The 21603-nt window shown below is 43.8% G+C and overlaps 62 non-coding genes and 2 pseudogenes across 62 annotated transcripts; all 64 read right to left on the bottom strand.

The window, feature by feature from the left end:
• Positions 1 to 145: 145 nt before the first annotated feature.
• On the bottom strand, positions 146 to 264 carry LOC121226973 (5S ribosomal RNA). Its single transcript, XR_005924665.1, has one exon. It is a non-coding gene; the product is annotated as a 5S ribosomal RNA (ribosomal RNA).
• Positions 265 to 1445: 1181 nt separating this feature from the next.
• On the bottom strand, positions 1446 to 1560 carry LOC121226939 (5S ribosomal RNA). Its single transcript, XR_005924633.1, has one exon. It is a non-coding gene; the product is annotated as a 5S ribosomal RNA (ribosomal RNA).
• Positions 1561 to 1745: 185 nt separating this feature from the next.
• LOC121226933 (5S ribosomal RNA) lies at positions 1746 to 1863 on the bottom strand. The gene has a single exon (XR_005924626.1). It is a non-coding gene; the product is annotated as a 5S ribosomal RNA (ribosomal RNA).
• A 179-nt stretch (positions 1864 to 2042) lies between these two features.
• Positions 2043 to 2162, bottom strand: LOC121226938 (5S ribosomal RNA). The gene has a single exon (XR_005924632.1). It is a non-coding gene; the product is annotated as a 5S ribosomal RNA (ribosomal RNA).
• Positions 2163 to 2344: 182 nt separating this feature from the next.
• On the bottom strand, positions 2345 to 2463 carry LOC121226987 (5S ribosomal RNA). Its single transcript, XR_005924678.1, has one exon. It is a non-coding gene; the product is annotated as a 5S ribosomal RNA (ribosomal RNA).
• Positions 2464 to 2647: 184 nt separating this feature from the next.
• On the bottom strand, positions 2648 to 2767 carry LOC121226994 (5S ribosomal RNA). Its single transcript, XR_005924686.1, has one exon. It is a non-coding gene; the product is annotated as a 5S ribosomal RNA (ribosomal RNA).
• A 182-nt stretch (positions 2768 to 2949) lies between these two features.
• On the bottom strand, positions 2950 to 3067 carry LOC121226929 (5S ribosomal RNA). The gene has a single exon (XR_005924623.1). It is a non-coding gene; the product is annotated as a 5S ribosomal RNA (ribosomal RNA).
• Positions 3068 to 3248: 181 nt separating this feature from the next.
• Positions 3249 to 3366, bottom strand: LOC121226993 (5S ribosomal RNA). Its single transcript, XR_005924685.1, has one exon. It is a non-coding gene; the product is annotated as a 5S ribosomal RNA (ribosomal RNA).
• A 183-nt stretch (positions 3367 to 3549) lies between these two features.
• LOC121226986 (5S ribosomal RNA) lies at positions 3550 to 3667 on the bottom strand. Its single transcript, XR_005924677.1, has one exon. It is a non-coding gene; the product is annotated as a 5S ribosomal RNA (ribosomal RNA).
• Positions 3668 to 3850: 183 nt separating this feature from the next.
• On the bottom strand, positions 3851 to 3966 carry LOC121226935 (5S ribosomal RNA). The gene has a single exon (XR_005924629.1). It is a non-coding gene; the product is annotated as a 5S ribosomal RNA (ribosomal RNA).
• A 177-nt stretch (positions 3967 to 4143) lies between these two features.
• Positions 4144 to 4262, bottom strand: LOC121226982 (5S ribosomal RNA). The gene has a single exon (XR_005924674.1). It is a non-coding gene; the product is annotated as a 5S ribosomal RNA (ribosomal RNA).
• Positions 4263 to 4445: 183 nt separating this feature from the next.
• On the bottom strand, positions 4446 to 4564 carry LOC121226972 (5S ribosomal RNA). Its single transcript, XR_005924664.1, has one exon. It is a non-coding gene; the product is annotated as a 5S ribosomal RNA (ribosomal RNA).
• A 184-nt stretch (positions 4565 to 4748) lies between these two features.
• Positions 4749 to 4867, bottom strand: LOC121226971 (5S ribosomal RNA). Its single transcript, XR_005924663.1, has one exon. It is a non-coding gene; the product is annotated as a 5S ribosomal RNA (ribosomal RNA).
• Positions 4868 to 5050: 183 nt separating this feature from the next.
• Positions 5051 to 5168, bottom strand: LOC121226989 (5S ribosomal RNA). The gene has a single exon (XR_005924680.1). It is a non-coding gene; the product is annotated as a 5S ribosomal RNA (ribosomal RNA).
• A 183-nt stretch (positions 5169 to 5351) lies between these two features.
• On the bottom strand, positions 5352 to 5470 carry LOC121226970 (5S ribosomal RNA). Its single transcript, XR_005924662.1, has one exon. It is a non-coding gene; the product is annotated as a 5S ribosomal RNA (ribosomal RNA).
• Positions 5471 to 5653: 183 nt separating this feature from the next.
• On the bottom strand, positions 5654 to 5771 carry LOC121226932 (5S ribosomal RNA). Its single transcript, XR_005924625.1, has one exon. It is a non-coding gene; the product is annotated as a 5S ribosomal RNA (ribosomal RNA).
• A 184-nt stretch (positions 5772 to 5955) lies between these two features.
• On the bottom strand, positions 5956 to 6074 carry LOC121226969 (5S ribosomal RNA). Its single transcript, XR_005924661.1, has one exon. It is a non-coding gene; the product is annotated as a 5S ribosomal RNA (ribosomal RNA).
• A 184-nt stretch (positions 6075 to 6258) lies between these two features.
• On the bottom strand, positions 6259 to 6377 carry LOC121226968 (5S ribosomal RNA). Its single transcript, XR_005924660.1, has one exon. It is a non-coding gene; the product is annotated as a 5S ribosomal RNA (ribosomal RNA).
• A 184-nt stretch (positions 6378 to 6561) lies between these two features.
• Positions 6562 to 6680, bottom strand: LOC121226966 (5S ribosomal RNA). The gene has a single exon (XR_005924657.1). It is a non-coding gene; the product is annotated as a 5S ribosomal RNA (ribosomal RNA).
• Positions 6681 to 6864: 184 nt separating this feature from the next.
• LOC121226965 (5S ribosomal RNA) lies at positions 6865 to 6983 on the bottom strand. Its single transcript, XR_005924656.1, has one exon. It is a non-coding gene; the product is annotated as a 5S ribosomal RNA (ribosomal RNA).
• A 184-nt stretch (positions 6984 to 7167) lies between these two features.
• On the bottom strand, positions 7168 to 7286 carry LOC121226981 (5S ribosomal RNA). The gene has a single exon (XR_005924673.1). It is a non-coding gene; the product is annotated as a 5S ribosomal RNA (ribosomal RNA).
• Positions 7287 to 7469: 183 nt separating this feature from the next.
• Positions 7470 to 7588, bottom strand: LOC121226964 (5S ribosomal RNA). Its single transcript, XR_005924655.1, has one exon. It is a non-coding gene; the product is annotated as a 5S ribosomal RNA (ribosomal RNA).
• A 184-nt stretch (positions 7589 to 7772) lies between these two features.
• Positions 7773 to 7891, bottom strand: LOC121226980 (5S ribosomal RNA). Its single transcript, XR_005924672.1, has one exon. It is a non-coding gene; the product is annotated as a 5S ribosomal RNA (ribosomal RNA).
• Positions 7892 to 8075: 184 nt separating this feature from the next.
• LOC121226962 (5S ribosomal RNA) lies at positions 8076 to 8194 on the bottom strand. The gene has a single exon (XR_005924654.1). It is a non-coding gene; the product is annotated as a 5S ribosomal RNA (ribosomal RNA).
• A 182-nt stretch (positions 8195 to 8376) lies between these two features.
• On the bottom strand, positions 8377 to 8495 carry LOC121226978 (5S ribosomal RNA). The gene has a single exon (XR_005924669.1). It is a non-coding gene; the product is annotated as a 5S ribosomal RNA (ribosomal RNA).
• Positions 8496 to 8679: 184 nt separating this feature from the next.
• On the bottom strand, positions 8680 to 8798 carry LOC121226961 (5S ribosomal RNA). The gene has a single exon (XR_005924653.1). It is a non-coding gene; the product is annotated as a 5S ribosomal RNA (ribosomal RNA).
• A 181-nt stretch (positions 8799 to 8979) lies between these two features.
• On the bottom strand, positions 8980 to 9098 carry LOC121226960 (5S ribosomal RNA). The gene has a single exon (XR_005924652.1). It is a non-coding gene; the product is annotated as a 5S ribosomal RNA (ribosomal RNA).
• A 184-nt stretch (positions 9099 to 9282) lies between these two features.
• On the bottom strand, positions 9283 to 9401 carry LOC121226959 (5S ribosomal RNA). The gene has a single exon (XR_005924651.1). It is a non-coding gene; the product is annotated as a 5S ribosomal RNA (ribosomal RNA).
• Positions 9402 to 9584: 183 nt separating this feature from the next.
• LOC121226958 (5S ribosomal RNA) lies at positions 9585 to 9703 on the bottom strand. The gene has a single exon (XR_005924650.1). It is a non-coding gene; the product is annotated as a 5S ribosomal RNA (ribosomal RNA).
• A 184-nt stretch (positions 9704 to 9887) lies between these two features.
• Positions 9888 to 10006, bottom strand: LOC121226957 (5S ribosomal RNA). The gene has a single exon (XR_005924649.1). It is a non-coding gene; the product is annotated as a 5S ribosomal RNA (ribosomal RNA).
• A 184-nt stretch (positions 10007 to 10190) lies between these two features.
• LOC121226977 (5S ribosomal RNA) lies at positions 10191 to 10309 on the bottom strand. The gene has a single exon (XR_005924668.1). It is a non-coding gene; the product is annotated as a 5S ribosomal RNA (ribosomal RNA).
• Positions 10310 to 10490: 181 nt separating this feature from the next.
• On the bottom strand, positions 10491 to 10609 carry LOC121226956 (5S ribosomal RNA). The gene has a single exon (XR_005924647.1). It is a non-coding gene; the product is annotated as a 5S ribosomal RNA (ribosomal RNA).
• A 182-nt stretch (positions 10610 to 10791) lies between these two features.
• Positions 10792 to 10910, bottom strand: LOC121226954 (5S ribosomal RNA). The gene has a single exon (XR_005924645.1). It is a non-coding gene; the product is annotated as a 5S ribosomal RNA (ribosomal RNA).
• A 184-nt stretch (positions 10911 to 11094) lies between these two features.
• Positions 11095 to 11213, bottom strand: LOC121226953 (5S ribosomal RNA). The gene has a single exon (XR_005924644.1). It is a non-coding gene; the product is annotated as a 5S ribosomal RNA (ribosomal RNA).
• Positions 11214 to 11396: 183 nt separating this feature from the next.
• On the bottom strand, positions 11397 to 11515 carry LOC121226951 (5S ribosomal RNA). The gene has a single exon (XR_005924643.1). It is a non-coding gene; the product is annotated as a 5S ribosomal RNA (ribosomal RNA).
• Positions 11516 to 11699: 184 nt separating this feature from the next.
• LOC121226950 (5S ribosomal RNA) lies at positions 11700 to 11818 on the bottom strand. Its single transcript, XR_005924642.1, has one exon. It is a non-coding gene; the product is annotated as a 5S ribosomal RNA (ribosomal RNA).
• Positions 11819 to 11999: 181 nt separating this feature from the next.
• Positions 12000 to 12118, bottom strand: LOC121226976 (5S ribosomal RNA). The gene has a single exon (XR_005924667.1). It is a non-coding gene; the product is annotated as a 5S ribosomal RNA (ribosomal RNA).
• A 184-nt stretch (positions 12119 to 12302) lies between these two features.
• On the bottom strand, positions 12303 to 12421 carry LOC121226949 (5S ribosomal RNA). Its single transcript, XR_005924641.1, has one exon. It is a non-coding gene; the product is annotated as a 5S ribosomal RNA (ribosomal RNA).
• A 183-nt stretch (positions 12422 to 12604) lies between these two features.
• LOC121226948 (5S ribosomal RNA) lies at positions 12605 to 12723 on the bottom strand. The gene has a single exon (XR_005924640.1). It is a non-coding gene; the product is annotated as a 5S ribosomal RNA (ribosomal RNA).
• Positions 12724 to 12907: 184 nt separating this feature from the next.
• On the bottom strand, positions 12908 to 13025 carry LOC121226984 (5S ribosomal RNA). The gene has a single exon (XR_005924676.1). It is a non-coding gene; the product is annotated as a 5S ribosomal RNA (ribosomal RNA).
• Positions 13026 to 13208: 183 nt separating this feature from the next.
• Positions 13209 to 13327, bottom strand: LOC121226947 (5S ribosomal RNA). Its single transcript, XR_005924639.1, has one exon. It is a non-coding gene; the product is annotated as a 5S ribosomal RNA (ribosomal RNA).
• Positions 13328 to 13510: 183 nt separating this feature from the next.
• On the bottom strand, positions 13511 to 13629 carry LOC121226946 (5S ribosomal RNA). Its single transcript, XR_005924638.1, has one exon. It is a non-coding gene; the product is annotated as a 5S ribosomal RNA (ribosomal RNA).
• A 182-nt stretch (positions 13630 to 13811) lies between these two features.
• Positions 13812 to 13930, bottom strand: LOC121226945 (5S ribosomal RNA). Its single transcript, XR_005924636.1, has one exon. It is a non-coding gene; the product is annotated as a 5S ribosomal RNA (ribosomal RNA).
• A 183-nt stretch (positions 13931 to 14113) lies between these two features.
• On the bottom strand, positions 14114 to 14232 carry LOC121226934 (5S ribosomal RNA). Its single transcript, XR_005924627.1, has one exon. It is a non-coding gene; the product is annotated as a 5S ribosomal RNA (ribosomal RNA).
• Positions 14233 to 14413: 181 nt separating this feature from the next.
• LOC121226940 (5S ribosomal RNA) lies at positions 14414 to 14529 on the bottom strand. Its single transcript, XR_005924634.1, has one exon. It is a non-coding gene; the product is annotated as a 5S ribosomal RNA (ribosomal RNA).
• Positions 14530 to 14710: 181 nt separating this feature from the next.
• LOC121226991 (5S ribosomal RNA) lies at positions 14711 to 14829 on the bottom strand. Its single transcript, XR_005924683.1, has one exon. It is a non-coding gene; the product is annotated as a 5S ribosomal RNA (ribosomal RNA).
• A 180-nt stretch (positions 14830 to 15009) lies between these two features.
• On the bottom strand, positions 15010 to 15126 carry LOC121226936 (5S ribosomal RNA). Its single transcript, XR_005924630.1, has one exon. It is a non-coding gene; the product is annotated as a 5S ribosomal RNA (ribosomal RNA).
• A 183-nt stretch (positions 15127 to 15309) lies between these two features.
• Positions 15310 to 15427, bottom strand: LOC121226983 (5S ribosomal RNA). The gene has a single exon (XR_005924675.1). It is a non-coding gene; the product is annotated as a 5S ribosomal RNA (ribosomal RNA).
• A 183-nt stretch (positions 15428 to 15610) lies between these two features.
• LOC121226928 (5S ribosomal RNA) lies at positions 15611 to 15728 on the bottom strand. Its single transcript, XR_005924622.1, has one exon. It is a non-coding gene; the product is annotated as a 5S ribosomal RNA (ribosomal RNA).
• Positions 15729 to 15909: 181 nt separating this feature from the next.
• On the bottom strand, positions 15910 to 16027 carry LOC121226997 (5S ribosomal RNA). The gene has a single exon (XR_005924688.1). It is a non-coding gene; the product is annotated as a 5S ribosomal RNA (ribosomal RNA).
• A 183-nt stretch (positions 16028 to 16210) lies between these two features.
• Positions 16211 to 16329, bottom strand: LOC121226979 (5S ribosomal RNA). Its single transcript, XR_005924671.1, has one exon. It is a non-coding gene; the product is annotated as a 5S ribosomal RNA (ribosomal RNA).
• A 184-nt stretch (positions 16330 to 16513) lies between these two features.
• On the bottom strand, positions 16514 to 16631 carry LOC121226931 (5S ribosomal RNA). Its single transcript, XR_005924624.1, has one exon. It is a non-coding gene; the product is annotated as a 5S ribosomal RNA (ribosomal RNA).
• Positions 16632 to 16813: 182 nt separating this feature from the next.
• On the bottom strand, positions 16814 to 16932 carry LOC121226967 (5S ribosomal RNA). The gene has a single exon (XR_005924658.1). It is a non-coding gene; the product is annotated as a 5S ribosomal RNA (ribosomal RNA).
• A 180-nt stretch (positions 16933 to 17112) lies between these two features.
• LOC121226988 (5S ribosomal RNA) lies at positions 17113 to 17230 on the bottom strand. Its single transcript, XR_005924679.1, has one exon. It is a non-coding gene; the product is annotated as a 5S ribosomal RNA (ribosomal RNA).
• A 182-nt stretch (positions 17231 to 17412) lies between these two features.
• On the bottom strand, positions 17413 to 17530 carry LOC121226990 (5S ribosomal RNA). The gene has a single exon (XR_005924682.1). It is a non-coding gene; the product is annotated as a 5S ribosomal RNA (ribosomal RNA).
• Positions 17531 to 17711: 181 nt separating this feature from the next.
• LOC121226955 (5S ribosomal RNA) lies at positions 17712 to 17830 on the bottom strand. Its single transcript, XR_005924646.1, has one exon. It is a non-coding gene; the product is annotated as a 5S ribosomal RNA (ribosomal RNA).
• A 182-nt stretch (positions 17831 to 18012) lies between these two features.
• LOC121226927 (5S ribosomal RNA) lies at positions 18013 to 18131 on the bottom strand. The gene has a single exon (XR_005924621.1). It is a non-coding gene; the product is annotated as a 5S ribosomal RNA (ribosomal RNA).
• A 181-nt stretch (positions 18132 to 18312) lies between these two features.
• LOC121226992 (5S ribosomal RNA) lies at positions 18313 to 18430 on the bottom strand. Its single transcript, XR_005924684.1, has one exon. It is a non-coding gene; the product is annotated as a 5S ribosomal RNA (ribosomal RNA).
• A 183-nt stretch (positions 18431 to 18613) lies between these two features.
• On the bottom strand, positions 18614 to 18731 carry LOC121226995 (5S ribosomal RNA). The gene has a single exon (XR_005924687.1). It is a non-coding gene; the product is annotated as a 5S ribosomal RNA (ribosomal RNA).
• Positions 18732 to 18905: 174 nt separating this feature from the next.
• LOC121226942 (5S ribosomal RNA) lies at positions 18906 to 19021 on the bottom strand. The gene has a single exon (XR_005924635.1). It is a non-coding gene; the product is annotated as a 5S ribosomal RNA (ribosomal RNA).
• Positions 19022 to 19900: 879 nt separating this feature from the next.
• On the bottom strand, positions 19901 to 20014 carry LOC121226944 (uncharacterized; annotated as a pseudogene).
• Positions 20015 to 20694: 680 nt separating this feature from the next.
• LOC121226975 (5S ribosomal RNA) lies at positions 20695 to 20813 on the bottom strand. The gene has a single exon (XR_005924666.1). It is a non-coding gene; the product is annotated as a 5S ribosomal RNA (ribosomal RNA).
• Positions 20814 to 20995: 182 nt separating this feature from the next.
• Positions 20996 to 21111, bottom strand: LOC121226943 (uncharacterized; annotated as a pseudogene).
• A 177-nt stretch (positions 21112 to 21288) lies between these two features.
• LOC121226937 (5S ribosomal RNA) lies at positions 21289 to 21404 on the bottom strand. Its single transcript, XR_005924631.1, has one exon. It is a non-coding gene; the product is annotated as a 5S ribosomal RNA (ribosomal RNA).
• Between the last annotated feature and the right edge of the window lie 199 nt (positions 21405 to 21603).

Raw genomic sequence — 21603 nt, 5'->3', positions numbered from 1 at the left:
CTTATCGCACTTGCGCCTCGAATTTAAATGCAAATTCGACCAAATATCGTTCCAAATTATTTATTTCACAAAACGCAAATAACGAATGAGTTACACCACGTGGAGAAAACGCAACTAAAAAAACATTATATGAAATAAAACGGGAGGGGTGCAACACGAGGACTTCCCAGGAGGTCACCCATCCTAGTACTACTCTCGCCCAAGCACGCTTAACTGCGGAGTTCTGATGGGATCCGGTGCATTAGTGCTGGTATGATCGCACCCGTCAACTCTTGCGCAATCTATTCATATAAAGGCCCCTTATCGCACTTGCGCCTCGAATTTAAATGCAAATTCGACCAAATATCGTTCCAAATTATTTATTTCACAAAACGCAAATAACGAATGAGTTACACCACGTGGAGAAAACGCAACTAAAAAACATTTATGAAATAAAAGGGGTGCAACACGAGGACCCCAGGAGGTCACCCATCCTAGCCCCCCGCATCTATCTCAAATGTGAGAGGCTGCGCCCTTATCGCACTATGCCGCTCGAATTTAAACAAATCGACAAATACGTCCAAAATATTTCACAAAACGCAAATAACGAATGAGTTACACCACGGGAGAAAATAACAAAAAAACATAATAAAAAAAAAGGGAGGGGTGCAACACGAGACTCCAGGGCACCCATCCTACATCTCGCCAAGAGCTTAACTGCGGATCGATGGGATCCGGTGCATAGTGCTGGTATGATCGCACCCGTTCAACTCTTTGCGCAATCATTCATATAAAGGCTGCCCCTTATCGCACTTGCGCCTCGAATTTAAATGCAAATTCGACCAAATATCGTTCCAAATATTATTTCAAAAACGCAAATAACGAATTATTACACCGTGAGAAAAGAATAAAAAAACTTTAAAAAAAGGGAGGGGTGCACACGAGGACTCCCAGAGTCACCCTCCTAGTACTACTCTCGCCAAGAGGCTAACTGCGGAGTTCTGATGGGATCCGGTGCATAGTGCTGGTATGATCGCACCCGTCAACTCTTGCGCAATCTATTCATAAGGCTGCCCTATCGACTTGCGCCTCGAATTTAAACAAATTCGACCAAATATCGTCCAAATAATTTCGCAAAACAAATAACGAATAGACACCACGTAAAAACCAACTAAAAAAACAAAGAAATAAAATGGGAGGGGGCAACACGAGGACTCCCAGAGGCACCCTAGTACACTCCGCCCAAGCACGCTTACTGCGGAGTCTGAGGATCCGGTGCATTATGCGTATGATCGCCCCGAACTCTGCGCAACATTCATAAAAGGCGCCCCTTATCGCACTTGCGCCTCGAATTTAAATGCAATTCGACCAAATATCGTTCCAAATTATTATTCACAAAACGCAATAACGAATGAGTTACACCACGTGGAGAAAATGCAACTAAAAAAACTTTAAAAAAAATGGGAGGGGTGCAACACGAGACTTCCCAGGAGGTCACCCTCTAGTACTACTCTCGCCCAAGCAGGCTTAACTGCGGAGTTCTGATGGGATCGGTGCATTAGTGCTGGTATGATCGCACCCGTCAACTCTTGCGCAATCTATTCATATAAAGGCTGCCCCTTATCGCACTTGCGCCTCGAATTTAAATGCAAATTCGACCAAATATCGTTCCAAATTATTTATTTCACAAAACGCAAATAACGAATGAGTTACACCACGTGGAGAAAACGCAACTAAAAAAAACATTATATGAAAATAAAATGGGAGGGGTGCAACACGAGGACTTCCCAGGAGGTCACCCATCCTAGTACTACTCTCGCCCAAGCACGCTTACCTGCGGAGTTTGATGGGATCCGGTGCATTAGTGCTGGTATGATCGCACCCGTCACTCTTGCGCAATCTATTCATATAAAGGCTGCCCCTTATCGCACTTGCGCCTCGAATTTAAATGCAAATTCGACCAAATATCGTTCCAAATTATTATTCACAAAACGCAAATAACGAATGAGTTACACCACGTGGAGAAAACGCAACTAAAAAAACATTATATGAAATAAATGGGAGGGGTGCAACACGAGGACTTCCCAGGAGGTCACCCATCCTAGTACTACTCTCGCCAAGCACGCTTAACCTGCGGAGTTTCTGATGGGATCCGGTGCATTAGTGCTGGTATGATCGCACCCGTCAACTCTTGCGCAATCTATTCATATAAAGGCTGCCTTATCGCACTTGCGCCTCGAATTTAAATGCAAATTCGACCAAATATCGTTCCAAATTATTTATTTCACAAAACGCAAATAACGAATGAGTTACACCACGTGGAGAAAACGCAACTAAAAAAAACATTATATGAAATAAAATGGGAGGGGTGCAACACGAGGACTTCCCAGCGAGTCACCCATCCTAGTACTACTCTCGCCCAAGCACGCTTAACTGCGGAGTTCTGATGGGATCCGGTGCATTAGTGCTGGTATGATCGCACCCGTCAACTCTTGCGCAATCTATTCATATAAAGGCTGCCCCTTATCGCACTTGCGCCTCGAATTTAAATGCAAATTCGACCAAATATCGTTCCAAATTATTTATTTCACAAAACGCAAATAACGAATGAGTTACACCACGTGGAGAAAACGCAACTAAAAAAAACATTATATGAAATAAAATGGGAGGGGTGCAACACGAGGACTTCCCAGGAGGTCACCCATCCTAGTACTACTCCTCGCCCAAGCACGCTTACCTGCGGAGTTCTGATGGGATCCGGTGCATTAGTGCTGGTATGATCGCACCCGTCAACTCTTGCGCAATCTATTCATATAAAGGCTGCCCTTATCGCACTTGCGCCTCGAATTTAAATCAAATTCGACCAAATATCGTTCCAAATTATTTATTTCACAAAACGCAAATAACGAATGAGTTACACCACGTGGAGAAAACGCAACTAAAAAAAACATTATATGAAATAAAATGGGAGGGGTGCAACACGAGGACTTCCCAGGAGGTCACCCATCCTAGTACTACTCTCGCCCAAGCAGCTTAACTGCGGAGTTCTGATGGGATCCGGTGCATTAGTGCTGGTATGATCGCACCCGTCAACTCTTGCGCAATCTATTCATATAAAGCTGCCCTTATCGCACTTGCGCCTCGAATTTAAATGCAAATTCGACCAAATATCGTTCCAAATTATTTATTTCACAAAACGCAAATAACGAATGAGTTACACCACGTGGAGAAAACGCAACTAAAAAAACATTATATAAAATAAAATGGGAGGGGTGCAACACGAGGACTTCCCACGAGGTCACCCATCCTAGTACTACTCTCGCCCAAGCACGCTTACTGCGGAGTTCTGATGGGATCCGGTGCATTAGTGCTGGTATGATCGCACCCGTCAACTCTTGCGCAATCTATTCATATAAAGGCTGCCCCTTATCGCACTTGCGCCTCGAATTTAAATCAAATTCGACCAAATATCGTTCCAAATTATTTATTTCACAAAACGCAAATAACGAATGAGTTACACCACGTGGAGAAAACGCAACTAAAAAAAACATTATATGAAATAAAATGGGAGGGGTGCAACACGAGGACTTCCCAGAGGTCACCCATCCTAGTACTACTCTCGCCCAAGCACGCTTAACTGCGGAGTTCTGATGGGATCCGGTGCATTAGTGCTGGTATGATCGCACCCGTCAACTCTTGCGCAATCTATTCATATAAAGGCTGCCCCTTATCGCACTTGCGCCTCGAATTTAAATGCAAATTCGACCAAATATCGTTCCAAATTATTTATTTCACAAAACGCAAATAACGAATGAGTTACACCACGTGGAGAAAACGCAACTAAAAAAACATTATATGAAATAAAATGGGAGGGGTGCAACACGAGGACTCCCAGAGGTCACCCATCCTAGTACTACTCCGCCCAAGCACGCTTAACTGCGGAGTTCTGATGGGATCCGGTGCATTAGTGCTGGTATGATCGCACCCGTCAACTCTTGCGCAATCTATTCATATAAAGGCTGCCCCTTATCGCACTTGCGCCTCGAATTTAAATGCAAATTCGACCAAATATCGTTCCAAATTATTTATTTCACAAAACGCAAATAACGAATGAGTTACACCACGTGGAGAAAATGCAACTAAAAAAACTTTTAAAAAAATGGAGGGGTGCAACACGAGGACTTCCCAGGAGGTCACCCATCCTAGTACTACTCTCGCCCAAGCAGGCTTAACTGCGGAGTTCTGATGGGATCCGGTGCATTAGTGCTGGTATGATCGCACCCGTCAACTCTTGCGCAATCTATTCATATAAAGGCTGCCCCTTATCGCACTTGCGCCTCGAATTTAAATGCAAATTCGACCAAATATCGTTCCAAATTATTTATTTCACAAAACGCAAATAACGAATGAGTTACACCACGTGGAGAAAACGCAACTAAAAAAAACATTATATGAAATAAAAGGGAGGGGTGCAACACGAGGACTTCCCAGGAGGTCACCCATCCTAGTACTACTCTCGCCCAAGCACGCTTAACTGCGGAGTTCTGATGGGATCCGGTGCATTAGTGCTGGTATGATCGCACCCGTCAACTCTTGCGCAATCTATTCATATAAAGGCTGCCCCTTATCGCACTTGCGCCTCGAATTTAAATGCAAATTCGACCAAATATCGTTCCAAATTATTTATTTCACAAAACGCAAATAACGAATGAGTTACACCACGTGGAGAAAACGCAACTAAAAAAAACATTATATGAAATAAAATGGGAGGGGTGCAACACGAGGACTTCCCAGGAGGTCACCCATCCTAGTACTACTCTCGCCCAAGCACGCTTAACTGCGGAGTTCTGATGGGATCCGGTGCATTAGTGCTGGTATGATCGCACCCGTCAACTCTTGCGCAATCTATTCATATAAAGGCTGCCCCTTATCGCACTTGCGCCTCGAATTTAAATGCAAATTCGACCAAATATCGTTCCAAATTATTTATTTCACAAAACGCAAATAACGAATGAGTTACACCACGTGGAGAAAACGCAACTAAAAAAACATTATATGAAATAAAATGGGAGGGGTGCAACACGAGGACTTCCCAGGAGGTCACCCATCCTAGTACTACTCTCGCCCAAGCACGCTTACTGCGGAGTTCTGATGGGATCCGGTGCATTAGTGCTGGTATGATCGCACCCGTCAACTCTTGCGCAATCTATTCATATAAAGGCTGCCCCTTATCGCACTTGCGCCTCGAATTTAAATGCAAATTCGACCAAATATCGTTCCAAATTATTTATTTCACAAAACGCAAATAACGAATGAGTTACACCACGTGGAGAAAACGCAACTAAAAAAAACATTATATGAAATAAAAGGGAGGGGTGCAACACGAGGACTTCCCAGGAGGTCACCCATCCTAGTACTACTCTCGCCCAAGCACGCTTAACTGCGGAGTTCTGATGGGATCCGGTGCATTAGTGCTGGTATGATCGCACCCGTCAACTCTTGCGCAATCTATTCATATAAAGGCTGCCCCTTATCGCACTTGCGCCTCGAATTTAAATGCAAATTCGACCAAATATCGTTCCAAATTATTTATTTCACAAAACGCAAATAACGAATGAGTTACACCACGTGGAGAAAACGCAACTAAAAAAAACATTATATGAAATAAAAGGGAGGGGTGCAACACGAGGACTTCCCAGAGGTCACCCATCCTAGTACTACTCTCGCCCAAGCAGGCTTAACTGCGGAGTTCTGATGGGATCCGGTGCATTAGTGCTGGTATGATCGCACCCGTCAACTCTTGCGCAATCTATTCATATAAAGGCTGCCCCTTATCGCACTTGCGCCTCGAATTTAAATGCAAATTCGACCAAATATCGTTCCAAATTATTTATTTCACAAAACGCAAATAACGAATGAGTTACACCACGTGGAGAAAACGCAACTAAAAAAAACATTATATGAAATAAAATGGGAGGGGTGCAACACGAGGACTTCCCAGGAGGTCACCCATCCTAGTACTACTCTCGCCCAAGCACGCTTAACTGCGGAGTTCTGATGGGATCCGGTGCATTAGTGCTGGTATGATCGCACCCGTCAACTCTTGCGCAATCTATTCATATAAAGGCTGCCCCTTATCGCACTTGCGCCTCGAATTTAAATGCAAATTCGACCAAATATCGTTCCAAATTATTTATTTCACAAAACGCAAATAACGAATGAGTTACACCACGTGGAGAAAACGCAACTAAAAAAAACATTATATGAAATAAAATGGGAGGGGTGCAACACGAGGACTTCCCAGGAGGTCACCCATCCTAGTACTACTCTCGCCCAAGCACGCTTAACTGCGGAGTTCTGATGGGATCCGGTGCATTAGTGCTGGTATGATCGCACCCGTCAACTCTTGCGCAATCTATTCATATAAAGGCTGCCCCTTATCGCACTTGCGCCTCGAATTTAAATGCAAATTCGACCAAATATCGTTCCAAATTATTTATTTCACAAAACGCAAATAACGAATGAGTTACACCACGTGGAGAAAACGCAACTAAAAAAAACATTATATGAAATAAAATGGGAGGGGTGCAACACGAGGACTTCCCAGGAGGTCACCCATCCTAGTACTACTCTCGCCCAAGCACGCTTAACTGCGGAGTTCTGATGGGATCCGGTGCATTAGTGCTGGTATGATCGCACCCGTCAACTCTTGCGCAATCTATTCATATAAAGGCTGCCCCTTATCGCACTTGCGCCTCGAATTTAAATGCAAATTCGACCAAATATCGTTCCAAATTATTTATTTCACAAAACGCAAATAACGAATGAGTTACACCACGTGGAGAAAACGCAACTAAAAAAAACATTATATGAAATAAAATGGGAGGGGTGCAACACGAGGACTTCCCAGGAGGTCACCCATCCTAGTACTACTCTCGCCCAAGCACGCTTAACTGCGGAGTTCTGATGGGATCCGGTGCATTAGTGCTGGTATGATCGCACCCGTCAACTCTTGCGCAATCTATTCATATAAAGGCTGCCCCTTATCGCACTTGCGCCTCGAATTTAAATGCAAATTCGACCAAATATCGTTCCAAATTATTTATTTCACAAAACGCAAATAACGAATGAGTTACACCACGTGGAGAAAACGCAACTAAAAAAAACATTATATGAAATAAAATGGGAGGGGTGCAACACGAGGACTTCCCAGGAGGTCACCCATCCTAGTACTACTCTCGCCCAAGCAGGCTTAACTGCGGAGTTCTGATGGGATCCGGTGCATTAGTGCTGGTATGATCGCACCCGTCAACTCTTGCGCAATCTATTCATATAAAGGCTGCCCTTATCGCACTTGCGCCTCGAATTTAAATGCAAATTCGACCAAATATCGTTCCAAATTATTTATTTCACAAAACGCAAATAACGAATGAGTTACACCACGTGGAGAAAACGCAACTAAAAAAAACATTATATGAAATAAAATGGGAGGGGTGCAACACGAGGACTTCCCAGGAGGTCACCCATCCTAGTACTACTCTCGCCCAAGCACGCTTAACTGCGGAGTTCTGATGGGATCCGGTGCATTAGTGCTGGTATGATCGCACCCGTCAACTCTTGCGCAATCTATTCATATAAAGGCTGCCCCTTATCGCACTTGCGCCTCGAATTTAAATGCAAATTCGACCAAATATCGTTCCAAATTATTTATTTCACAAAACGCAAATAACGAATGAGTTACACCACGTGGAGAAAACGCAACTAAAAAAAACATTATATGAAATAAAATGGGAGGGGTGCAACACGAGGACTTCCCAGGAGGTCACCCATCCTAGTACTACTCTCGCCCAAGCAGGCTTAACTGCGGAGTTCTGATGGGATCCGGTGCATTAGTGCTGGTATGATCGCACCCGTCAACTCTTGCGCAATCTATTCATATAAAGGCTGCCCCTTATCGCACTTGCGCCTCGAATTTAAATGCAAATTCGACCAAATATCGTTCCAAATTATTTATTTCACAAAACGCAAATAACGAATGAGTTACACCACGTGGAGAAAACGCAACTAAAAAAAACATTATATGAAATAAAATGGGAGGGGTGCAACACGAGGACTTCCCAGGAGGTCACCCATCCTAGTACTACTCTCGCCCAAGCACGCTTAACTGCGGAGTTCTGATGGGATCCGGTGCATTAGTGCTGGTATGATCGCACCCGTCAACTCTTGCGCAATCTATTCATATAAAGGCTGCCCCTTATCGCACTTGCGCCTCGAATTTAAATGCAAATTCGACCAAATATCGTTCCAAATTATTTATTTCACAAAACGCAAATAACGAATGAGTTACACCACGTGGAGAAAATGCAACTAAAAAAACATTATATGAAAAAAATGGGAGGGGTGCAACACGAGGACTTCCCAGGAGGTCACCCATCCTAGTACTACTCTCGCCCAAGCAGGCTTAACTGCGGAGTTCTGATGGGATCCGGTGCATTAGTGCTGGTATGATCGCACCCGTCAACTCTTGCGCAATCTATTCATATAAAGGCTGCCCCTTATCGCACTTGCGCCTCGAATTTAAATGCAAATTCGACCAAATATCGTTCCAAATTATTTATTTCACAAAACGCAAATAACGAATGAGTTACACCACGTGGAGAAAACGCAACTAAAAAAAACATTATATGAAATAAAATGGGAGGGGTGCAACACGAGGACTTCCCAGGAGGTCACCCATCCTAGTACTACTCTCGCCCAAGCACGCTTAACTGCGGAGTTCTGATGGGATCCGGTGCATTAGTGCTGGTATGATCGCACCCGTCAACTCTTGCGCAATCTATTCATATAAAGGCTGCCCCTTATCGCACTTGCGCCTCGAATTTAAATGCAAATTCGACCAAATATCGTTCCAAATTATTTATTTCACAAAACGCAAATAACGAATGAGTTACACCACGTGGAGAAAACGCAACTAAAAAAACATTTATGAAAAAAATGGGAGGGGTGCAACACGAGGACTTCCCAGGAGGTCACCCATCCTAGTACTACTCTCGCCCAAGCACGCTTAACTGCGGAGTTCTGATGGGATCCGGTGCATTAGTGCTGGTATGATCGCACCCGTCAACTCTTGCGCAATCTATTCATATAAAGGCTGCCCCTTATCGCACTTGCGCCTCGAATTTAAATGCAAATTCGACCAAATATCGTTCCAAATTATTTATTTCACAAAACGCAAATAACGAATGAGTTACACCACGTGGAGAAAACGCAACTAAAAAAAACATTATATGAAATAAAATGGGAGGGGTGCAACACGAGGACTTCCCAGGAGGTCACCCATCCTAGTACTACTCTCGCCCAAGCACGCTTAACTGCGGAGTTCTGATGGGATCCGGTGCATTAGTGCTGGTATGATCGCACCCGTCAACTCTTGCGCAATCTATTCATATAAAGGCTGCCCCTTATCGCACTTGCGCCTCGAATTTAAATGCAAATTCGACCAAATATCGTTCCAAATTATTTATTTCACAAAACGCAAATAACGAATGAGTTACACCACGTGGAGAAAACGCAACTAAAAAAACATTATATGAAATAAAATGGGAGGGGTGCAACACGAGGACTTCCCAGGAGGTCACCCATCCTAGTACTACTCTCGCCCAAGCACGCTTAACTGCGGAGTTCTGATGGGATCCGGTGCATTAGTGCTGGTATGATCGCACCCGTCAACTCTTGCGCAATCTATTCATATAAAGGCTGCCCCTTATCGCACTTGCGCCTCGAATTTAAATGCAAATTCGACCAAATATCGTTCCAAATTATTTATTTCACAAAACGCAAATAACGAATGAGTTACACCACGTGGAGAAAACGCAACTAAAAAAAACATTATATGAAATAAAATGGGAGGGGTGCAACACGAGGACTTCCCAGGAGGTCACCCATCCTAGTACTACTCTCGCCCAAGCACGCTTAACTGCGGAGTTCTGATGGGATCCGGTGCATTAGTGCTGGTATGATCGCACCCGTCAACTCTTGCGCAATCTATTCATATAAAGGCTGCCCCTTATCGCACTTGCGCCTCGAATTTAAATGCAAATTCGACCAAATATCGTTCCAAATTATTTATTTCACAAAACGCAAATAACGAATGAGTTACACCACGTGGAGAAAACGCAACTAAAAAAAACATTATATGAAATAAAATGGGAGGGGTGCAACACGAGGACTTCCCAGGAGGTCACCCATCCTAGTACTACTCTCGCCCAAGCAGGCTTAACTGCGGAGTTCTGATGGGATCCGGTGCATTAGTGCTGGTATGATCGCACCCGTCAACTCTTGCGCAATCTATTCATATAAAGGCTGCCCCTTATCGCACTTGCGCCTCGAATTTAAATGCAAATTCGACCAAATATCGTTCCAAATTATTTATTTCACAAAACGCAAATAACGAATGAGTTACACCACGTGGAGAAAATGCAACTAAAAAAACATTTATGAAAAAAATGGGAGGGGTGCAACACGAGGACTTCCCAGGAGGTCACCCATCCTAGTACTACTCTCGCCCAAGCACGCTTAACTGCGGAGTTCTGATGGGATCCGGTGCATTAGTGCTGGTATGATCGCACCCGTCAACTCTTGCGCAATCTATTCATATAAAGGCTGCCCCTTATCGCACTTGCGCCTCGAATTTAAATGCAAATTCGACCAAATATCGTTCCAAATTATTTATTTCACAAAACGCAAATAACGAATGAGTTACACCACGTGGAGAAAACGCAACTAAAAAAACATTATATGAAAAAAATGGGAGGGGTGCAACACGAGGACTTCCCAGGAGGTCACCCATCCTAGTACTACTCTCGCCCAAGCACGCTTAACTGCGGAGTTCTGATGGGATCCGGTGCATTAGTGCTGGTATGATCGCACCCGTCAACTCTTGCGCAATCTATTCATATAAAGGCTGCCCCTTATCGCACTTGCGCCTCGAATTTAAATGCAAATTCGACCAAATATCGTTCCAAATTATTTATTTCACAAAACGCAAATAACGAATGAGTTACACCACGTGGAGAAAACGCAACTAAAAAAAACATTATATGAAATAAAACGGGAGGGGTGCAACACGAGGACTTCCCAGGAGGTCACCCATCCTAGTACTACTCTCGCCCAAGCACGCTTAACTGCGGAGTTCTGATGGGATCCGGTGCATTAGTGCTGGTATGATCGCACCCGTCAACTCTTGCGCAATCTATTCATATAAAGGCTGCCCCTTATCGCACTTGCGCCTCGAATTTAAATGCAAATTCGACCAAATATCGTTCCAAATTATTTATTTCACAAAACGCAAATAACGAATGAGTTACACCACGTGGAGAAAACGCAACTAAAAAAAACATTATATGAAATAAAAGGGAGGGGTGCAACACGAGGACTTCCCAGGAGGTCACCCATCCTAGTACTACTCTCGCCCAAGCACGCTTAACTGCGGAGTTCTGATGGGATCCGGTGCATTAGTGCTGGTATGATCGCACCCGTCAACTCTTGCGCAATCTATTCATATAAAGGCTGCCCCTTATCGCACTTGCGCCTCGAATTTAAATGCAAATTCGACCAAATATCGTTCCAAATTATTTATTTCACAAAACGCAAATAACGAATGAGTTACACCACGTGGAGAAAACGCAACTAAAAAAAACATTATATGAAATAAAATGGGAGGGGTGCAACACGAGGACTTCCCAGGAGGTCACCCATCCTAGTACTACTCTCGCCCAAGCACGCTTAACTGCGGAGTTCTGATGGGATCCGGTGCATTAGTGCTGGTATGATCGCACCCGTCAACTCTTGCGCAATCTATTCATATAAAGGCTGCCCTTATCGCACTTGCGCCTCGAATTTAAATGCAAATTCGACCAAATATCGTTCCAAATTATTTATTTCACAAACGCAAATAACGAATGAGTTACACCACGTGGAGAAAACGCAACTAAAAAAAACATTATATGAAATAAAAGGGAGGGGTGCAACACGAGGACTTCCCAGGAGGTCACCCATCCTAGTACTACTCTCGCCCAAGCAGGCTTAACTGCGGAGTTCTGATGGGATCCGGTGCATTAGTGCTGGTATGATCGCACCCGTCAACTCTTGCGCAATCTATTCATATAAAGGCTGCCCCTTATCGCACTTGCGCCTCGAATTTAAATGCAAATTCGACCAAATATCGTTCCAAATTATTTATTTCACAAAACGCAAATAACGAATGAGTTACACCACGTGGAGAAAACGCAACTAAAAAAAACATTATATGAAATAAAATGGGAGGGGTGCAACACGAGGACTTCCCAGGAGGTCACCCATCCTAGTACTACTCTCGCCCAAGCACGCTTAACTGCGGAGTTCTGATGGGATCCGGTGCATTAGTGCTGGTATGATCGCACCCGTCAACTCTTGCGCAATCTATTCATATAAAGGCTGCCCCTTATCGCACTTGCGCCTCGAATTTAAATGCAAATTCGACCAAATATCGTTCCAAATTATTTATTTCACAAAACGCAAATAACGAATGAGTTACACCACGTGGAGAAAACGCAACTAAAAAAAACATTATATGAAATAAAAGGGAGGGGTGCAACACGAGGACTTCCCAGGAGGTCACCCATCCTAGTACTACTCTCGCCCAAGCACGCTTAACTGCGGAGTTCTGATGGGATCCGGTGCATTAGTGCTGGTATGATCGCACCCGTCAACTCTTGCGCAATCTATTCATATAAAGGCTGCCCCTTATCGCACTTGCGCCTCGAATTTAAATGCAAATTCGACCAAATATCGTTCCAAATTATTTATTTCACAAAACGCAAATAACGAATGAGTTACACCACGTGGAGAAAACGCAACTAAAAAAAACATTATATGAAATAAAACGGGAGGGGTGCAACACGAGGACTTCCCAGAGGTCACCCATCCTAGTACTACTCTCGCCCAAGCACGCTTAACTGCGGAGTTCTGATGGGATCCGGTGCATTAGTGCTGGTATGATCGCACCCGTCAACTCTTGCGCAATCTATTCATATAAAGGCTGCCCTTATCGCACTTGCGCCTCGAATTTAAATGCAAATTCGACCAAATATCGTTCCAAATTATTTATTTCACAAAACGCAAATAACGAATGAGTTACACCACGTGGAGAAAACGCAACTAAAAAAAACATTATATGAAATAAAATGGGAGGGGTGCAACACGAGGACTTCCCAGGAGGTCACCCATCCTAGTACTACTCTCGCCCAAGCACGCTTAACTGCGGAGTTCTGATGGGATCCGGTGCATTAGTGCTGGTATGATCGCACCCGTCAACTCTTGCGCAATCTATTCATATAAAGGCTGCCCCTTATCGCACTTGCGCCTCGAATTTAAATGCAAATTCGACCAAATATCGTTCCAAATTATTTATTTCACAAAACGCAAATAACGAATGAGTTACACCACGTGGAGAAAACGCAACTAAAAAAACATTATATGAAATAAAATGGGAGGGGTGCAACACGAGGACTTCCCAGGAGGTCACCCATCCTAGTACTACTCTCGCCCAAGCACGCTTAACTGCGGAGTTCTGATGGGATCCGGTGCATTAGTGCTGGTATGATCGCACCCGTCAACTCTTGCGCAATCTATTCATATAAAGGCTGCCCCTTATCGCACTTGCGCTCGAATTTAAATGCAAATTCGACCAAATATCGTTCCAAATTATTTATTTCACAAAACGCAAATAACGAATGAGTTACACCACGTGGAGAAAAGCAACTAAAAAAAACATTATATGAAATAAAATGGGAGGGGTGCAACACGAGGACTTCCCAGGAGGTCACCCATCCTAGTACTACTCTCGCCCAAGCACGCTTAACTGCGGAGTTCTGATGGGATCCGGTGCATTAGTGCTGGTATGATCGCACCCGTCAACTCTTGCGCAATCTATTCATATAAAGGCTGCCCCTTATCGCACTTGCGCCTCGAATTTAAATGCAAATTCGACCAAATATCGTTCCAAATTATTTATTTCACAAAACGCAAATAACGAATGAGTTACACCACGTGGAGAAAAGCAACTAAAAAAAACATTATATGAAATAAAATGGGAGGGGTGCAACACGAGGACTTCCCAGGAGGTCACCCATCCTAGTACTACTCTCGCCCAAGCACGCTTAACTGCGGAGTTCTGATGGGATCCGGTGCATTAGTGCTGGTATGATCGCACCCGTCAACTCTTGCGCAATCTATTCATATAAAGGCTGCCCCTTATCGCACTTGCGCCTCGAATTTAAATGCAAATTCGACCAAATATCGTTCCAAATTATTTATTTCACAAAACGCAAATAACGAATGAGTTACACCACGTGGAGAAAACGCAACTAAAAAAAACTTTATGAAAAAAATGGGAGGGGTGCAACACGAGGACTTCCCAGAGGTCACCCATCCTAGTACTACTCTCGCCCAAGCAGCTTAACTGCGGAGTTCTGATGGATCCGGTGCATTAGTGCTGGTATGATCGCACCCGTCAACTCTTGCGCAATCTATTCATATAAAGGCTGCCCTTATCGCACTTGCGCCTCGAATTTAAATGCAAATTCGACCAAATATCGTTCCAAATTATTTATTTCACAAAACGCAAATAACGAATGAGTTACACCACGTGGAGAAAACGCAACTAAAAAAACATTATATGAAAAAAATGGGAGGGGTGCAACACGAGGACTTCCCAGGAGGTCACCCATCCTAGTACTACTCTCGCCCAAGCACGCTTAACTGCGGAGTTCTGATGGGATCCGGTGCATTAGTGCTGGTATGATCGCACCCGTCAACTCTTGCGCAATCTATTCATATAAAGGCTGCCCTTATCGCACTTGCGCCTCGAATTTAAATGCAAATTCGACCAAATATCGTTCCAAATTATTTATTTCACAAAACGCAAATAACGAATGAGTTACACCACGTGGAGAAAACGCAACTAAAAAAACATTATATAAATAAAAGGGAGGGGTGCAACACGAGGACTTCCCAGAGGTCACCCATCCTAGTACTACTCTCGCCCAAGCAGCTTAACTGCGGAGTTCTGATGGGATCCGGTGCATTAGTGCTGGTATGATCGCACCCGTCAACTCTTGCGCAATCTATTCATATAAAGGCTGCCCTTATCGCACTTGCGCCTCGAATTTAAATGCAAATTCGACCAAATATCGTTCCAAATTATTTATTTCACAAAACGCAAATAACGAATGAGTTACACCACGTGGAGAAAACGCAACTAAAAAAAACATTATATGAAATAAAATGGGAGGGGTGCAACACGAGGACTTCCCAGAGGTCACCCATCCTAGTACTACTCTCGCCCAAGCACGCTTAACTGCGGAGTTCTGATGGGATCCGGTGCATTAGTGCTGGTATGATCGCACCCGTCAACTCTTGCGCAATCTATTCATATAAAGGCTGCCCCTTATCGCACTTGCGCCTCGAATTTAAATGCAAATTCGACCAAATATCGTTCCAAATTATTTATTTCACAAAACGCAAATAACGAATGAGTTACACCACGTGGAGAAAACGCAACTAAAAAAACATTATATGAAATAAAATGGGAGGGGTGCAACACGAGGACTTCCCAGGAGGTCACCCATCCTAGTACTACTCTCGCCCAAGCAGCTTAACTGCGGAGTTCTGATGGGATCCGGTGCATTAGTGCTGGTATGATCGCACCCGTCAACTCTTGCGCAATCTATTCATATAAAGGCTGCCCCTTATCGCACTTGCGCCTCGAATTTAAATGCAAATTCGACCAAATATCGTTCCAAATTATTTATTTCACAAAACGCAAATAACGAATGAGTTACACCACGTGGAGAAAATGCAACTAAAAAAAACATTTATGAAAAAAATGGAGGGGTGCAACACGAGGACTTCCCAGGAGGTCACCCATCCTAGTACTACTCTCGCCCAAGCAGCTTAACTGCGGAGTTCTGATGGGATCCGGTGCATTAGTGCTGGTATGATCGCACCCGTCAACTCTTGCGCAATCTATTCATATAAAGGCTGCCCTTATCGCACTTGCGCCTCGAATTTAAATGCAAATTCGACCAAATATCGTTCCAAATTATTTATTTCACAAAACGCAAATAACGAATGAGTTACACCACGTGGAGAAAACGCAACTAAAAAAAACATTATATGAAATAAAACGGGAGGGGTGCAACACGAGGACTTCCCAGGAGGTCACCCATCCTAGTACTACTCTCGCCCAAGCACGCTTAACTGCGGAGTTCTGATGGGATCCGGTGCATTAGTGCTGGTATGATCGCACCCGTCAACTCTTGCGCAATCTATTCATATAAAGGCTGCCCCTTATCGCACTTGCGCCTCGAATTTAAATGCAAATTCGACCAAATATCGTTCCAAATTATTTATTTCACAAAACGCAAATAACGAATGAGTTACACCACGTGGAGAAAACGCAACTAAAAAAAACATTATATGAAATAAAACGGGAGGGGTGCAACACGAGGACTTCCCAGAGGTCACCCATCCTAGTACTACTCTCGCCCAAGCAGGCTTAACTGCGGAGTTCTGATGGGATCCGGTGCATTAGTGCTGGTATGATCGCACCCGTCAACTCTTGCGCAATCTATTCATATAAAGGCTGCCCCTTATCGCACTTGCGCCTCGAATTTAAATGCAAATTCGACCAAATATCGTTCCAAATTATTTATTTCACAAAACGCAAATAACGAATGAGTTACACCACGTGGAGAAAACGCAACTAAAAAAACATTATATGAAATAAAAGGGAGGGGTGCAACACGAGGACTTCCCAGGAGGTCACCCATCCTAGTACTACTCTCGCCCAAGCACGCTTAACTGCGGAGTTCTGATGGGATCCGGTGCATTAGTGCTGGTATGATCGCACCCGTCAACTCTTGCGCAATCTATTCATATAAAGGCTGCCCTTATCGCACTTGCGCCTCGAATTTAAATGCAAATTCGACCAAATATCGTTCCAAATTATTTATTTCACAAAACGCAAATAACGAATGAGTTACACCACGTGGAGAAAAGCAACTAAAAAAAACATTATATGAAAAAAATGGGAGGGTGCAACACGAGGACTTCCCAGAGGTCACCCATCCTAGTACTACTCTCGCCCAAGCACGCTTAACTGCGGAGTTCTGATGGGATCCGGTGCATTAGTGCTGGTATGATCGCACCCGTCAACTCTTGCGCAATCTATTCATATAAAGGCTGCCCTTATCGCACTTGCGCCTCGAATTTAAATGCAAATTCGACCAAATATCGTTCCAAATTATTTATTTCACAAAACGCAAATAACGAATGAGTTACACCACGTGGAGAAAACGCAACTAAAAAAACATTATATGAAATAAAACGGGAGGGGTGCAACACGAGGACTTCCCAGGAGGTCACCCATCCTAGTACTACTCTCGCCCAAGCACGCTTAACTGCGGAGTTCTGATGGATCCGGTGCATTAGTGCTGGTATGATCGCACCCGTCAACTCTTGCGCAATCTATTCATATAAAGGCTGCCCCTTATCGCACTTGCGCCTCGAATTTAAATGCAAATTCGACCAAATATCGTTCCAAATTATTTATTTCACAAAACGCAAATAACGAATGAGTTACACCACGTGGAGAAAATGCAACTAAAAAAACATTTATGAAAAAAATGGGAGGGGTGCAACACGAGGACTTCCCAGGAGGTCACCCATCCTAGTACTACTCTCGCCCAAGCACGCTTAACTGCGGAGTTCTGATGGGATCCGGTGCATTAGTGCTGGTATGATCGCACCCGTCAACTCTTGCGCAATCTATTCATATAAAGGCTGCCCCTTATCGCACTTGCGCCTCGAATTTAAATCAAATTCGACCAAATATCGTTCCAAATTATTTATTTCACAAAACGCAAATAACGAATGAGTTACACCACGTGGAGAAAACGCAACTAAAAAAACATTATATGAAATAAAATGGGAGGGGTGCAACACGAGGACTTCCCAGGAGGTCACCCATCCTAGTACTACTCTCGCCCAAGCACGCTTAACTGCGGAGTTCTGATGGGATCCGGTGCATTAGTGCTGGTATGATCGCACCCGTCAACTCTTGCGCAATCTATTCATATAAAGGCTGCCCTTATCGCACTTGCGCCTCGAATTTAAATGCAAATTCGACCAAATATCGTTCCAAATTATTTATTTCACAAAACGCAAATAACGAATGAGTTACACCACGTGGAGAAAACGCAACTAAAAAAAACATTATATGAAAAAAACGGGAGGGTGCAACACGAGGACTTCCCAGGAGGTCACCCATCCTAGTACTACTCTCGCCCAAGCACGCTTAACTGCGGAGTTCTGATGGATCCGGTGCATTAGTGCTGGTATGATCGCACCCGTCAACTCTTGCGCAATCTATTCATATAAAGGCTGCCCCTTATCGCACTTGCGCCTCGAATTTAAATGCAAATTCGACCAAATATCGTTCCAAATTATTTATTTCACAAAACGCAAATAACGAATGAGTTACACCACGTGGAGAAAACGCAACTAAAAAAACATTATATGAAATAAAATGGGAGGGGTGCAACACGAGGACTTCCCAGGAGGTCACCCATCCTAGTACTACTCTCGCCCAAGCAGCTTAACTGCGGAGTTCTGATGGGATCCGGTGCATTAGTGCTGGTATGATCGCACCCGTCAACTCTTGCGCAATCTATTCATATAAAGGCTGCCCTTATCGCACTTGCGCTCGAATTAAATGCAAATTCGACCAAATATCGTCAAATATTTATTTCACAAAACGCAAATAACGAATGAGTTACACCACGTGGAGAAAAGAACTAAAAAAAACATTTTATAAAAAAATGGGAGGGGTGCAACACGAGGACTTCCCAGGAGGTCACCCATCCTAGTACTACTCTCGCCAAGCACGCTTAACTGCGGAGTTCTGATGGATCCGGTGCATTAGTGCTGGTATGACGCACCCGTCAACTCTTGCGCAATCTATTCAATAAAGCTGCCCCTTATCGCACTGCGCCTCGAATTTAAATGCAAATTCGACCAAATATCGTCCAAATTATTTATTTCACAAAACGCAAATAACGAATGAGTAACCACGTGAGAAAAGCAACTAAAAAAACATTATAGAAAAAATGGGAGGGTGCAACACGAGGACTTCCCAAGGCACCCTCCAGACTCTCCCCAAGCGCACGCGAGTCGATGGATCGGCATTAGTGCTGGTATGATCGCACCGTCAACTCTGCGCAATCTATCTCCTATACTGGCCTCGAATTAAATGCCAAATTCGTCCAAATATATTTCCACAAAAACGAATGATACACCTGGAGAAAACAAAAAAAAACTTTTATAGGGTGCAACGAACTTCCAGAGGTCACCCATCAGACTACTCGCCCAAGCAGCTTAACTGCGATCGATGGGTCGTGCATTAGCTGGTATGATCGCACCCGTCAACTGCGCAATCTATCATAAAAGGCCCTTATCGCACTTGCCCGAATTAAACAAACGACCAAATACGTCCAAATATTTATTTCAAAACGCAAATAACGAATGAGTACACCAGTGGAGAAAACAACTAAAAAAAAATAAAAAAAAAAAAGAGACTTCCCAGAGGTCACCATCCTAGTAACCCCCACGCCCCAGTCTGATTTATTAGTGCTGGTATGATCGCACCCGTCAACTCTTGCGCAATTCTATTCAATAAGCTGCCCCTTACGCACTTGCGCCTCGAATTTAAATGCAAATCGACCAAATATCGTTCCAAATTATTTTTTCACAACGCAAATAACGAATGAGTTACACCACGTGGAGAAAATGCAACTAAAAAAAACATTATATGAAAACGGGAGGGGTGCAACACGAGGACTTCCAGGAGTCACCCATCCTAGTATACTCCGCCCAAGCAGCTTACCTGCGGAGTTCTGATGGGATCCGGTGCATTAGTGCTAGTATGATCGCACCCGCAACTCTTGCGCAATTATTCATATAAAGGCCCCTTATCCACTTGCGCTCGAATTTAATCAAATTGACAATATCGTTCCAAATTATTTATTTCCAAAACCAAATAAGATGAGTACACACGTGAGAAAACGCAACTAAAAAATTATATAAAAAAGAGGGGCACACAGACTTCCCACAGGTCACCCATCCTTACTACCTCGCCAAGCACTTACTGCGGAGTTCTATGGATCGTCATAGTTGGTATGACACCGCCAACTCTTGCGCAATCTATTCATTAAAGCGCCCTTATCGACTGGCCTCAATTTAAAGCAAATCGACCAAATATCATTAATATTATTCACAAACGAAATAACGAATGAGTACACCAATGGAGAAAACCAACTAAAAAAAACATTATAAAAAAAGAGGGTAACACAGACTTCCAAGAATCACCCATCCAGTACTACTCTCGCCCAACACGCTTACGCGGAGTTCTGATGGGATCCGGTGCATTAGTGCTGATATCGCCCCGTCAACTCTTGCGCAATCTTTCATTAAAGGCTCCCCTTATCGCATTGCGCCTCGAATTTAAATGCAATTCGACCCATATCTTCCAAATTATTTATTTCACAAAACGCAAATAACGAATGAGTTACACCACGTGGAGAAAACGCAACTAAAAAAAACTTTAAAAAAAATGGAGGGGTGCAACACGAGGACTTCCCAGGAGGTCACCCATCCTAGTACTACTCTCGCCCAAGCAGGCTTAACTGCGGAGTTCTGATGGGATCCGGTGCATTAGTGCTGGTATGATCGCACCCGTCAACTCTTGCGCAATCTATTCATATAAAGGCTGCCCTTATCGCACTTGCGCCTCGAATTTAAATGCAAATTCGACCAAATATCGTTCCAAATTATTTATTTCACAAAACGCAAATAACGAATGAGTTACACCACGTGGAGAAAACGCAACTAAAAAAACATTATATGAAATAAAATGGGAGGGGTGCAACACGAGGACTTCCCAGAGGTCACCCATCCTAGTACTACTCTCGCCCGCAAGCACTTACTGCGGAGTTCTGATGGGATCCGGTGCATTAGTGCTGTATGATCGCACCCGTCCTCTTGCGCGCAATATTCATATAAAGGCTGCCCTTATCGCACTTGCGCCTCGAATTTAAATGCAAATTCGACCAAATATCGTTCCAAATTATTTATTTCACAAAACGCAAATCGAATGAGTTACACCACGTGGAGAAAACGCAACTAAAAAAAACATTATATGAAAAAAATGGAGGGGTGCAACACGAGGACCCCAGGAGGTCACCATCCTAGTACTACTCTCGCCCAAGCACGCTTAACTGCGGAGTTCTGATGGGATCCGGTGCATTAGTGCTGGTATGATCGCACCCGTCAACTCTTGCGCAATCTATTCATATAAAGGCTGCCCTTATCGCACTTGCGCCTCGAATTTAAATGCAAATTCGACCAAATATCGTTCCAAATTATTTATTTCACAAAACGCAAATAACGAATGAGTTACACCGCGTGGAGAAAACGCAACTAAAAAAACATTATATGAAAAAAAAACGGGAGGGGTGCAACACGAGG

The sequence above is a fragment of the Gossypium hirsutum genome, unplaced genomic scaffold (assembly GCF_007990345.1).
Source record: "Gossypium hirsutum isolate 1008001.06 unplaced genomic scaffold, Gossypium_hirsutum_v2.1 scaffold_664, whole genome shotgun sequence".
In the NCBI taxonomy this organism is placed as follows: Eukaryota; Viridiplantae; Streptophyta; class Magnoliopsida; order Malvales; family Malvaceae; genus Gossypium; species Gossypium hirsutum.
The sequence above is the reverse complement of the archived record's forward strand: the minus strand, read 5'-3'. Positions and strand labels throughout refer to the sequence as shown.